Source organism: Triturus cristatus, chromosome 11, assembly GCF_964204655.1.
Source record: "Triturus cristatus chromosome 11, aTriCri1.1, whole genome shotgun sequence".
Taxonomy (NCBI): Eukaryota; Metazoa; Chordata; class Amphibia; order Caudata; family Salamandridae; genus Triturus; species Triturus cristatus.
Genome location: NC_140594.1, coordinates 858,709,900 through 858,722,697, shown reverse-complemented (window position 1 = coordinate 858,722,697; position 12,798 = coordinate 858,709,900). Strand labels below are relative to the sequence as shown.

The 12,798-nt window shown below is 44.8% G+C and overlaps 1 protein-coding gene across 2 annotated transcripts in view; it reads right to left on the bottom strand.

Moving 5' to 3' along the window:
• NGEF (neuronal guanine nucleotide exchange factor) overlaps positions 1-12,798 on the bottom strand; it is a 979,475-nt gene that overhangs the window by 396,743 nt on the left and 569,934 nt on the right. The gene's annotated exons all lie outside the window — the stretch shown is intronic.

Genomic DNA, 12,798 nt, shown 5'->3' with positions numbered 1-12,798 from the left:
ATTCCAGGCAACATGCGATGACGAGCAAGGTAGGAAGGGTATAGTGTTTTTTTTTTTTTTTTGCAGTTTTATGTAGCGCAAGCTCGACCCGAAGGTATTGGAGCACTTTACATGAGCACCAGTTATGTTACACAAGGACACATTCATATTTGTTTTTTGGTAGGCACAGGGAGATTAAGTGATTTGCCCAGAATCACAGGATGTGAAGTCTACCCCGAGGCTCGAACTTTGGTTTCCCAGCTCCAAAGTCAGCAGTCTAGCCGTGAGACCACATCCTCTCCCCAGAGTTCTGCCCCTATCACGATTCTGACACGAACTGCAGGCAACAAGTGATTATGCATGCACAGGACAGGCAGCAAGGTGGCACAGGTCATGGGTGCCATAAAGATTATGGCCTCCAGCGGTACTGGCTTACCTTCAATACTGCAGTGACACAGTAGTGACAAGGATAGGTTTGGATACTATCCTTGCCGCCAATTAAATGAAGCCAGGGCCGGCTTTAGGGCAGTGCGAATGGTGCAGTCGCACTGGGCACGACCTGGAAGGGGAAGCTAACCTGGGGGAGGGGGGCTGTGTTGAGCAATAACTTACAATTTAAAGGCACCTGCTGCAGAGTTCCATGTGTGTCCAGCTTTAAGGCGGTAATAAAAATGTCAAGATAATTCTTGTGATTAATGTTTCTGCTAGAGTGAAATGTATTTTCGTCTAGTGGCAATTTTTACTTGCGATAAAGTAGCACAGAGGGTTAATATGCCTGCTGCAAAGAGCAGATTTGCATTTTACATGGATAGCTGAGTGGATTACAAAAAACAGCCTTTACTAGCATTTTAAAACAAATGAAATGTATGTGAGAGATGGCTATGGAGAGATGAGGGGCACGTTTGCCGGTGGTAGTGAGGGAATCTGAGGAGGAGGTCATGGGGAGGGGGTGCCAAGAAACCTTGTTGCACCAGGCGCCACCAGCGAAAAGCCGGCCCTGAATGAAGCTGAACCAGGAAGTAGATACGACAACTCTACGTGGAGGGCACCGACAACCAATAGTTAGAACCTTAACCACCACAACACCTTACCACAACACGATACTACAACTTCTCTACACTGCCCTACCATCAAAGCGCGCAGGACTGATTTCACGCAGCTCGAGTCATAGTCTGATACAACAATACATATAGTTTAGAAAAAAGAACAGTCAAATATGAAAAGGTTTTGCAATATGTCCGTATTTGTGACATCCGCCCTTTAAGCAGAATTAACAGAGTGACGATCCTATGTTTGAAACTAGACCCCAGCGCGTGGCTACGGCAGTTTATTCGATAATGCCTTTCTGGTAGCATTGACTATATAATGGAGGAATTCGCGTTCAACCATAAATAACATGGAATTAATCGGGTTTCTGATTTATTTGACACGTCCTTATGTTTAGCAATAAAAAAAATCAAATTCGGGTACAACATTTTAAAAAGGACAAAAATGTCAAAGGTCCAAACTAATTTTTTGAACGGAAAAAAGAACACGGTAAATCGGTCAGCAAAGCAATTTGCGTTCCATTTCAAACAATTAAACAAGTAAAATTCAATAGTTCTTTGCAATCAATCCCAATGCTTCCATTAAAGAGGCATTTACGACTCCATGAGCAATGTCTTCAAGCGAGATTTCTATAATGGACTTATTTGCATGCAGACACTGGCTGCTAAAGAGGACTGAAATTATTTATGGTTGCAGTTAAAGGAATTTAACAGGATAAAAAAGGCAGCACATCCTATGAAAAGGCTCAGCGCCTGGGTAAAATGCAATCAAGGCTTGCTAGAAATATCCAGTAATCACCCTGAGCGGATATCAAATAATGTGTCAAACGAAAAGGTGCTTTCTTACTGTTGTGTTTTTTTTTATACTGCCAGAGATGGTGACATACATTTCTAAGGCCCAATCACAACTGCCTCCCCGTGCCTTCACCATGACAAAGGATACGCCCGTCCTGCAGACTTGTGTGCTGAGGTGGGAAGGAGAAGGGAAAGGAATGAGGTGCTGCTCTGGCTCGCCTTCCATTCCGTGCATAATGTGAACATACACACAATGGCCTTTCCGCACCTTATGTGCTGGCACACGCTTCCAGGGTGGCAACTTTCGTAAGATGCAGCTTTGAAGGGACAAAGCTAGGCCAAGGATGTCAGCCAAGCAAGAAGGACTTGAATTTCAAAGTTGAGGCTAGAAAGAGGACAGAATGTGATGATTACAATTAGTGTATACAATTTGTCTCATAATGGTGCTTGAGGAAGTATAATGTGCCTGCTGTGTCAGGGTGTAGTTTCTTATGTGTAGAAAAACCAACATGCGCACATACGTCCTGGCTTCCACTGGGTGCCGAGGATCACTGAGTTGTCACAGGCCAGGGCAGCTGTGGACCACAGTACAGTTACACAGTCCAAGGAGTGCTGGATTTAGGAGGGCAAGGTGGATTCCAAGATTCAGATGGCAATGGCAGACTTGGCTGACAAGGGTTAAGAAGGTGGCACTAGAGTCTGCGCCAAGGTTCCGTGGTGACCAGTGGGGTTAAAAGCGGGTTCTTGGTTACAGGGTAATCCCAGCACACTTAAGAATGAGAGTAAGGATATAGGTAAATGGTCCTTGATATGCATCCTTTGCCCTTTGTTGTGTTGAGGTTAACACAAGGTTCATAGTTGGGAGCGATCACAAGCGAAAGTCTTCCATTACTCATGGTTGCATGTGTAAGCAGGGGAGTAGCATCCGTGCAAAGGATACTACATGTAATGTTCCGTTATATGTGACTAGGTATAATATGTATGTTGATCAGGAAATGTTAATAAAGAACAACAAGCATTGGCATAGCCAATACGTCTCGCCTTTGGGACCTTATAAGTGTTTAGCCATGCCACAGTTGCATAACTAAATACTTATAAGGTCCCTGAAGCGAGACCTATTGGCTATGCAAAGCGGCCCTGCGGCCGCGAAAGTGAAAGTGATCATGATCAACGGCCGCGAAACCGAAAGTAATGGCGGTAAAGCGCGGCGCGCGCGCCCGCGCACATGCACTGTGGCTCTAGGCTGGCCTGGTAGCACTTTTTGGAGCCCTCTCAATAAGTCTCGCCAGACCAGCGCATGCGCTGGGTCAGGCGAGACCTAAAAAAAGGCAGGGCCTAGTTATTAGAAAGAGTAAGAGCGGCTCTGCATATTCCTGAGGGCAGGTACCTCCTTACCAGTTTGGCAACTTCATGAAGGGTGAGTGCATTAAGGGCATGTTGGGCACAGGAAATTTACAGAATATCATTCAAGATCCAGGAGGAACATCAGCAGAGGCTGCCAGAAAGGTATTGAAGGTAGGGTAAAAATTGGAAGATAGCTGGTCAAAGACTACAAGCTCCCCGGTGATCTTGTATCGATGGACTCGCCAACCGAGACGATGAGAGCATGTCGAGGCGCATGAACGGTGCACTGGATCTCAGGTTTGGATTCAGCAGCTGTAAATGCTGCAATTGCTATTGGGATATTTGGTGTTAAATTAGAGAGAAGTAGGTACCCATCTAGTGGTTTAATTGCACAATGTGAAACCAGAAAATCTGGGGTCGATTACTGCTTCCCTATTTTACCAGATTGTATGAGCCTGGGCACATATTTTCTTTCACCAAGTTCTTTTTTCCTTCATTGTCGCATATGAGAGGACCTTGAAATATGTGAGCTCCGACTGTACTCTGTCAAATACCTCTTGGAATTGATTATAGACTGCAATGTTGATTCATACATAAAAATAATCTAGCCCACATATAGGATTCACATGACGGCTGCCTTGCTCCTTAGAATAGTAGTGGCAGTACTGTCCTGGGAAGAGAGGGCATCAATATTTCTAAATTCATATTTACTTTTAATAAATGGCTCTCAATTCACTAATGTAAGCTGATGCACTAAGTTTAAACGCTTTTGCATGTTAAAAAAAAAAACACTTTCCTTTTATTTTATTTATTTTTGTATTTTTATATGATCCCTGTTGCTTCATTTACATGCCGGACATTTTAAAGGCTCGGCTCAAGTAGGGCTCACAGAGCCAAGCCAGGCCTTGGTTCGGTTCTCCCACTGTCTATGGATTTTTTTTGCAAACAGTTTGAAATAATCACATTAGTTCGTTCGTGTAGCATGTGTGTTTTTTTTTTTAACTTGAGTTTTCCGAATTCTGGGACCAGATACAATTAGGTGGTGGGCAGTGAGGGCTCAGAGTGTGACACCGGCAACAGTGACAGCCCACCCACGTAATAAACTGATCAGCAGGTCAGGTGCAGATGTGTGTACCAGCTTGTCATTAGGTGGCACTACCGCATAATCTAGAAGTCCAGGTACCTGAGTCGCCATCAGGTTGAGGCTTGAGCCTCAGGTTCCTCGAGGCAAAGAGTGACGGAGATGGAGGATGTCTACACAGAGCTAACATTAGGGGGACAGGTTTGTACCTGGCTAACGTTGAAGACTGATAATCCCTTCACCCCTCAGGGGTTGCTTGTGGCAATGTATTATACTGGTAATATTTCCTTAATGAACCATAATATGTAAGTCGTACTCTAAACAATTGAAACCATTTCATTAAAAAAATAATTATGGTTGATCTGCACTTCAGTCTTGTCAGTGTTGAGCTTCAGACAGTTGGTCTTCATCCATTCAGCGATATTTCTCATGCAGTTGTAGAAGTTGGTCCTCGTGTTGGAGGGGTCTGCTGAGAGTGAGAGGATGAGTTGGGGTGTCATTGGCATAGGATATCATGTTGAGGTCATAGGTTCCGACGATGTCGATCAGGGATGTCAGGTACATGTAGAAAAGGGTGGGGTTGAGGGATGAACCTTGAGGGCCGCTGCACATTGGGCTCTTTGGTTAAGAGGTGAAGGGTGGCATGCAGATTCTCTGCATCAGATGCGATCCATCTGAGGGCTTCACCCTGGATCCCGATGTGGTGAAGTCTCTTGATGAGTGAGTGGTGGGATACGGTGTTGAGCACTGCTGAGAGGTCGAGGATGATCAGGGCTGCTGATTCTCCCGTCAAGGAGGGTACCGATTTCGTTGGTGGTGATGATCAAGGCGGTCTTGGTGCTGTGGTTGGCGCAGAAACCAGACTGAGAGGTGTTGAGCAGGTTGATTCTCTCCAGGTGTTCGGTGAGCTGACAGTTGATGGCCTTCTCGAGAACGTTGGCGGGGAAAGGGAGCAGCGAGATGGGGGGTAGTTATTGAATTCACTGGGGTCGGGAGAGGTTGTCTTGAGGAGGGGTCTGACTTCTGCATGTTTCCATACATTGGGAAAGGTGGCTGTGGTGATGGATGCGCTGAGAATGGTAGTGAGTTGGCACCTGATTTCCTTGCTCCTGAGGTTGAAAAGGCAGTGGAGGCAGGAGTCGTGGGTGGTCCTAAGTGGATGGAGTTCATGATGGCTGTGGTGTTCTGGGTGGTGAGCTGTTCCCATGTGGTGAGTGGATAGTCAGGTTTGGCGTCCGTTGGTGTGAGGAGGCTGTTGATGTTGGTAGGTTAGGGTTCAAAATTTCTGCAGATGGTGGATATCTTGTGGAACGTTCGCAAGTGGGTCGTAGAGTTCCTTTGAAGGGCAGATCGTGTTTTTGGTGGTTACTGGGCAGGCAAACTCTCTGATGATTCGGAAGACTTTCTTGGTGTGATTGGCATTTGTTTCTATGTGGTTTGCCAGGGTATCTTTTTTCGTGTCTTTGAGGCATTGGTGGTATTTGTTGATGGCTGAGTCGAAGGTGGCTTAATCTATGGGGTCTCTGCTAATGTCCCACCTTCTCTCCAGTCATTTGCAGTTGTGTTTCATTGACCTGAGTTCTGATGTGTACCAGCTGGCTTGATTGGTGGGTGTACAGGTCTTAACTGACTTGATGGCGGCAACTCGGTTGGCACAGTTGATGATCCAGGTGGTAAAGCTCTGGACGGCCTGTTCCAGATTGGTTGTGGGCTCGGGCCAAGTGGTGTTGAGGATGTCCGTTCATTGGGTCTGTGTCACTTTGTTCCAGATGCAGAGGGAGGAGCAGGGAGGCTTAGTGGTGGTGCATGGGGATCCTGTGATAGTGTAGTGGACCATGACGTGGTTGGTCCAGATGAATTCTGTGACATGACTGAATTTGACTCTGCCACTGGCCGTGAAGAAAGGGTCAAGCGTGTGTCCTGAGATGTGTGTGTGGTCATTGACCACCAGGGTAAGGCCGATGTTGCTCATGCGTTCAGGAGGTTGGTGGAGTTGGTATCTGTGGGGTTGTCGAGGATAAAGTTGACATCGCCGAGGAAGATGTGGTGTTTGGAGTTGATAGCTAGTGGGGTGATTAAGTCAGGGATGGCATCGCAGAAGCCGGTGGTGTAGCCCTGGGGGGTCTGTAGGTAAGGGTGCCTCTGATGGTCGTTCTGCCTTCGGTGTGGAGTTGGAAGTTGAGGTGTTTCATGATTGGTGTGGTGTTGTCTTCATATGGTTTCTTGTGGATGATGGCAATGTCTCCTCCGTGTTTGTTGGTGCGGTCCCAGTGCATCATTTTGTAGCCATAGGGCATTGCGGTGGCGATGACAGGGGTGGAGTAGGGGTTGAACCAAGTCTTTGTGATGAAGATCTCGTTAGGGGTGAATGTGGTGATGGTGTCCCAGATTTCTGTATCATGTTTGCAGAGGGATCTGGCTTTTATGCAGAAGGCATCATAGTGGTTCCAAGGTGGTCAAATTCGGTGAAGTGGAAGTGACGTGAGTTTACATGAGGGTGGGAGGTCCTGAGATGCAGGTGAAGAGACAGCGGCGGAAGGTGAACGATCCTACCGTTGATCGAGGAGATGCAGGGCAGCAGTTGTTGTTGCGGCATCTGGGATTCAGGGGTCGGAGTTCTGCAGACGAGTATCTGTGGGTGGCTGGAAGGCCAGGGTTCCTAGTGCTGGGCGCTGTTCAGACGTAGATGGGTTTGCCTTTGGCACGCCGGTGGCGCAGCGGTGATGCGGCCTCAATTAAGTAAGTCCTGGGAGAGGGGGGCCAGGTGGCAAGAAGCGGGAGGGCAAACCAGTGGGAATGATGCAAACCAGTGGGAATGAGCGGGTGGGAAAGGAGCGAGTGGCTCCTCAAATAGAGTGCTACAAAGGAAAAACAACAAATTGTGAGCAAATAAGAATTGAAAATTAGAGGCACAAAAACAAAGATGCACGCGGAGCAGTCACTTAACTATTTCACAAGGCATACAATAATTGCACTATTCCACAGCAAAACACAGGCAAACATGGGCGGCAGAACTGAGTCTGTGGTCAGAGTCAGCCTCATGGAAAGACATCCTTGAACAGGAGATCACAACCTTTGGAACACCAATGACACTAGCATTACCACTACAAGGGGTGCCTCTCGTACGCCAAACTGGACATGGTTAAATTTGTCTCTATGGCAAACATATGCCTGGATTCCAAGGAGACTCTCAATTCTGAGGTGGCCAGTAATAGAATGTGATCACCAATCCCATAGGGAAAATGAGATCCAGGGGAAAACCAAAGATCTCTTTCGTTTCACCTGGAAATTTCAGCTGTTTACTTCCCCCAAATAATTCCTGATTTCTCAGGAGAGCCACAGGGTTCCACATGTAATTAAATCCACCACCTAAATTTACTGGTACCCCCAATTACCAGTAACTTAAGAGGGGGACCCTAACACACAGAAATCTGGGCTATTCTAAATGATGGCCAAAGTTAAGAACAGAAATGCTGCAGTCCACATTCTCTCACTACTATTTTGTCTGAGTAGACAGACACTAGCTTTGAATGAAAGAAATCCAACAGAGATTTCCCTACAAAAGAAGTCTGTTTTAATAGGGCAAGGACATCCCTACAGCATACAGATAACTCTTCGGAAAGATGCTCTAACTTATTAAAATATCACAGACTCTCAGGGAGAGCCTCACAATCGCGCTCCCCATGGGCATCAAGTAAATTCTTCCTGCATGAAAAGACAAATTCAACAACATAAGCTACATCGACTGGCACTATGGGATAGACAGGCCACCTGGAGTGAGTTTATAAATGATAGAAATCAGCAGTCCAACAGGGGTGTCCATGTAGTGCACTCGGGGTGCCCTAAAGCCAAATGTCCAACAATGGATAATAAAGTCCAGGCCGCAAAGCACTAATCTGTTTGTGATAAGGTCTTAGTGCATTTAGCCCTTCCTTTGCAACCCCTTCTCCAAGTTTTGTGTATCAGGACCATTGTTTCTACAACGCATATGAACATGTTTTCATGAACAGGTAAGAAACAGTCCTGAGGTACATAGCTACGGCATCGTGCTATTTTCTTCAAAGTTCACTACATTTCTTAAAGTTGAAATGCACACACTATAATTTTTATTAACATTTAGTATTCCTATAAAGTAATTCTCCAAATTTAATGGAGTAACCATTTCACACTGGGAGCCGTATGCCGGAGAAATTCATAGTCTTTCTCCACAAAGAATAATCAGACGCAGCAGGCAAAAAGATGTCTGCTTAACAATGAATATAGCACCGATATCCAAGGCTATAAGCAAAATAAAATCTCTTGACTTTTTTTTTTACACAATGTGCTGAACTACTTTTCTGACATACCGTACATTATTCTGGCTCACAGCCTCCTGCACAGCCAAACGTGGAACAAATCCGTAGAAGCGTGATGGCTACCACCCTGTCTAACATCTCCCAACCACTCATCTAAGAAGGACCTGGTTTTGGTTCCTTTGGCAGGTCTAGGGGTGGAAAAGGGGCAACTTTGCACATCAGAACCCCGTTGCAGGCTTCTCCAAGTCTCTCCTTTTTTTTTATTATCTCCTCCTTACTTTCATAATCTGTAAACCTCCTCAATCTAAGTACAACCTACCATAAATAAGGTGCATGTTTACCTTAATCTCTATTGTAGTTCTGAAAATTGCCCACATCTCATCTTCAAGATCTAGTTGATCCACTAATCCCATGAACCGCCTGCACGAACTCATACCCTTCCTCAGACAAAAGATCAAAACTCACTCCTACTAATGTAATCTACCATAACGGCACTGGAGTAAATGCATGGAGTGGTCTCCTTGAGAGACAAGGCTAATGTCAAATACCACTGGGTTAACCTCTAACCTTCTAGAGATTCTGAGCAGAGTGGTACCTGGCATAAAGCGCTTCAAACCCTCACCAGGGGTAGTAAGCACTGTTTAAATGTAATTACTATTACAACAAATTATTTGGAACACTGTGCTGAAAATGCTACTTTGATTATTTCACATATTTACGGGGATTACGGAAAGGCCTAGTGGCGGTGGTATGTCAGAATATTGTTGACAAAAAATATTGTTTGATCTACATTTTTTTGTTCTAAATATCGTGTACAAAAACATTGCCTTACGGTAGTAGATTTTCTGTTATTACTTCAAATAGGGCAACAACATTTAGAATGCAATTCTGAAATTTAGGCTGTGATATTCTACCAGCATAAACACACAATACTCAAGCAGACACAAATTCTTTTATAAATTCACAGAGAAGACCATCCTAGAATTTAAACTTGTCTTTATTACTGTTTAATTTCATTAACTAAATAGGCTCTGATTACAATATAAGATTGTCACGCTTTCTTCTAGGTTGATGTGCAAGGAGTAAAGACTGTACAAGCGACATATGATCTCTGTGAATATGTTGCAAACTATAACTACAACATTTGTTATACTGGGCAACGTCAGCAGTGATAAAGTCCATTAAATACTGTGCCAGTAGAAACAAAAAAGCTTTGCCCAGCAAACCTGTTCACAAGAACTAATATGACAACAGAAATTATATTCCTGAGTTTCTGGTTATATTATTTTACTTGGTCAATTAGAATGGTATCCGTCACAAATAATGCCCATTGAGATCCCTCTTCTATAAGACAATCCCATACTATGTCGGCATGGAAGGACCATGGGACAATTTGCGATGTTTTAGTAAAGTAAACAAACAAATGTATTGTGACGATTGTCCATGAAACACTCTAAAACAGTAAAACATTTGTACAATAAAAATGACTTCAAACACCCCTATCCACCCATGAACCGCCCATCCTACTGAAAACCCATTCTTGAAACTCTGTTTAACTACGCGTATAAAAATAGCAATTCCTATTGCCACATCTAAATTACGCATTTCGACTAACAGATCTATTGCATCCACCCTTTGCACCGTCCGTTCTATATTTTAAAAACAAAGGTCTTAAAAATAGAATCCGACAATAAATAAAAAATGCACACTTCACAAGTAAATGTAACAAAGCACATTGGCTGGTGGATGAATAAATAGGGTTGCACCCCCCACTCACTCTTAAAATCTCATTACGCAGGGCGGGATCGAGTAGCTGTGTCAGGTAAGGGAAGACTGTATCAAGGTCAAGAGTATTTAATGAGAACGTCATACAAGGTTTCTTTCTCAGGTACATCAATTAAAAAAACTCTGCAAGCTTTGCCGCAGACTCTTTCAGAGCTTGTTTACTAGGAAAGGGTGACCAAGTTAAAACTGTGCAGTGCTCTAAATGTAAATTCTCCAGAACCTTTAGCCTTTTTCTTACTTCCCTAGCCCACTTTCTTTCGCTACCTTAGACCTCGGCCCAACAAAGTCTGGAAACTTTAGCTACTTCATAGTCATCCAAGAGCTTATAGACAAACCTTTAAGCTCGGGAGGATGCCAACAAATTCCAAGCAGTTTGGATTCAAGTCCCGTCTTATGCCCTGGACCGTGGTACCTGGCGGGAGCGACACCGTACAGACCCAAAGGGGGTATTTTCCCCCCTCATAAGCCTTCATCAAAGGAGTAAGAGCCAACCCAACATATTTCCAGTTAAATCTAGACAAACAGCTAGCTTGCAACAAGGATCTCTGCTTAATGCTATCCATATATAGGTCCCATTTTAGGTTCATTTTAAAGGTGAGGCCTAAATAGTTATAAGAATTTACTTTTTCCACCTCCCTAGCATATAGAAACCATTTGAAGCTTTTCACTTTTTCACCAAACACCAAAACCTTGGGGTACATTACAATGTCCGCCGGCCACCGTAACGGTACTTGGCGGGCGGTCCCGCCATGGCAATTAGGATGCCACCACCACGGTGGCATCCCGCATATATTACATTGCGGCAGGTGGTGCTGAAAGCAGCACCTGCCACAATGCAAAATATGCATGTTGTGCATTGACAGGCACAACGTGACAGGCACCGCGCGGTGCCTGCCACCTTGTGTATTCCAATGATGGGGGTACCATGGGTATGCCCCAAGTGCAGCCGACCCTGGTCCCATCCCCCCCTGGGGGCCCGAAACGGGCCCTCAAAGAGAACTCCGCATGCCTTTCCATGGCGGAGTCTCCGCCATAGAAAGGCCCTAAAAATGACACACCCTAATATGGATGCCACCATATTGGAGGCATTTTCCGCCCGGACAGCAATCCGACCGGCCGAAAAACAGCGGACGGTCTTTCCATCCGCCGCGGAGCCCCTTGCCATGCTAATATGGCAGGGGGTGTAGATGGGTCATTTGGCGGGCAGATCGCCACTGCCAGCGGTGGTGAACCGCCCGCTATGCTAATAGGCCCCCTTGTTTTTTTAAATTTAATCTTCAGCTGATTCTTCTTAGTGTATGCTTCGAGGGAGTGTCATTTCCTCTGCAGGCCCACTGGGGTTTAGTCCACTAGCACCAAGTTGCCTTCATAAAGCAGGCAAGAAATGTGCTGATATCCTGCTTCACGAGAGAAGGACTTTACTTGGTTTAAAATGTTGGGAGGTCAGCCAAAAATAATCTAAAAAGAAAGGGGGCTAAGACACCCCCCTGCCACAAGCCATTATCAATGGGGATTTTCTGAGATAGCCTGCCTGATTTATCTAGGATGACCTGAGCCCAATTGTCTGTGTGTAAGGTTTGCAAAACCCTAAGGAGGTCCGAGGGGAGCGCCCAGGCAGCAAGTTTACTCAATAATATTTCCCTATCTACTGAATCAAAAGCTGCCCAGAAATCGATGAAACAACAACAGAGCCTCTGGTTCATTTCCAGGGATTTCCGAATGATCACCCACCCTGCGAAATACTGGTCTGTGGTTGAATGGCCCTCCAGAAAAAAAACATTCTGCTTTTAGTAGAAACATTGACCCTCAAGATTTAGCTACGTCAAACAACAATATCCCGTAGTAATTCTGCGCCAAGAGAATAAGTACCGCAATGCCTATCATAACTAATGTGCTGGAGGATCACTGCCTTCAGAAATACTCACCTAGACACAAAAAGCTACCCAGAACCTCTTCCAGATGGGTAATGCTTCCCAGATATGTAGTCCCCTATACAAATGCCCCCCTCCAAGGAGTATTGAAGTGGCAAATAATGCTCCAAAGGAAATACAGAGCTGAACAATAATGCTTCTCCGTAATATTGTTGCAGAGAATAATGCCCATCAAGAAACAGTGTCACGTGACAATGCCCCTCAGAAATCTGTGCCAGGAAATAATGTTACATATAGACACATTCCCAGAGAATATTACTCATCATGTATTATATGCCAGCTTAACAATATTACCCGATCACAGGTCACAAATAATGGTTAAGCCCTGCAAAAATATTGCGGCAGTCGAATAATATACTCTTTAGCTGTCATGTTCTAGAGCATTAGTACTTAACCTGTGGTTCTAGGATCGCTGGGGCTCCAAGGCCTACTCAGGGGATCCGTGACTATGTTACAAAATTAAATAATTTTAAGATGACTACATTAAACTTAATAAAGTATATAGAAATAAAGAAGCCATCTTGAAAATATATTTGATTGTA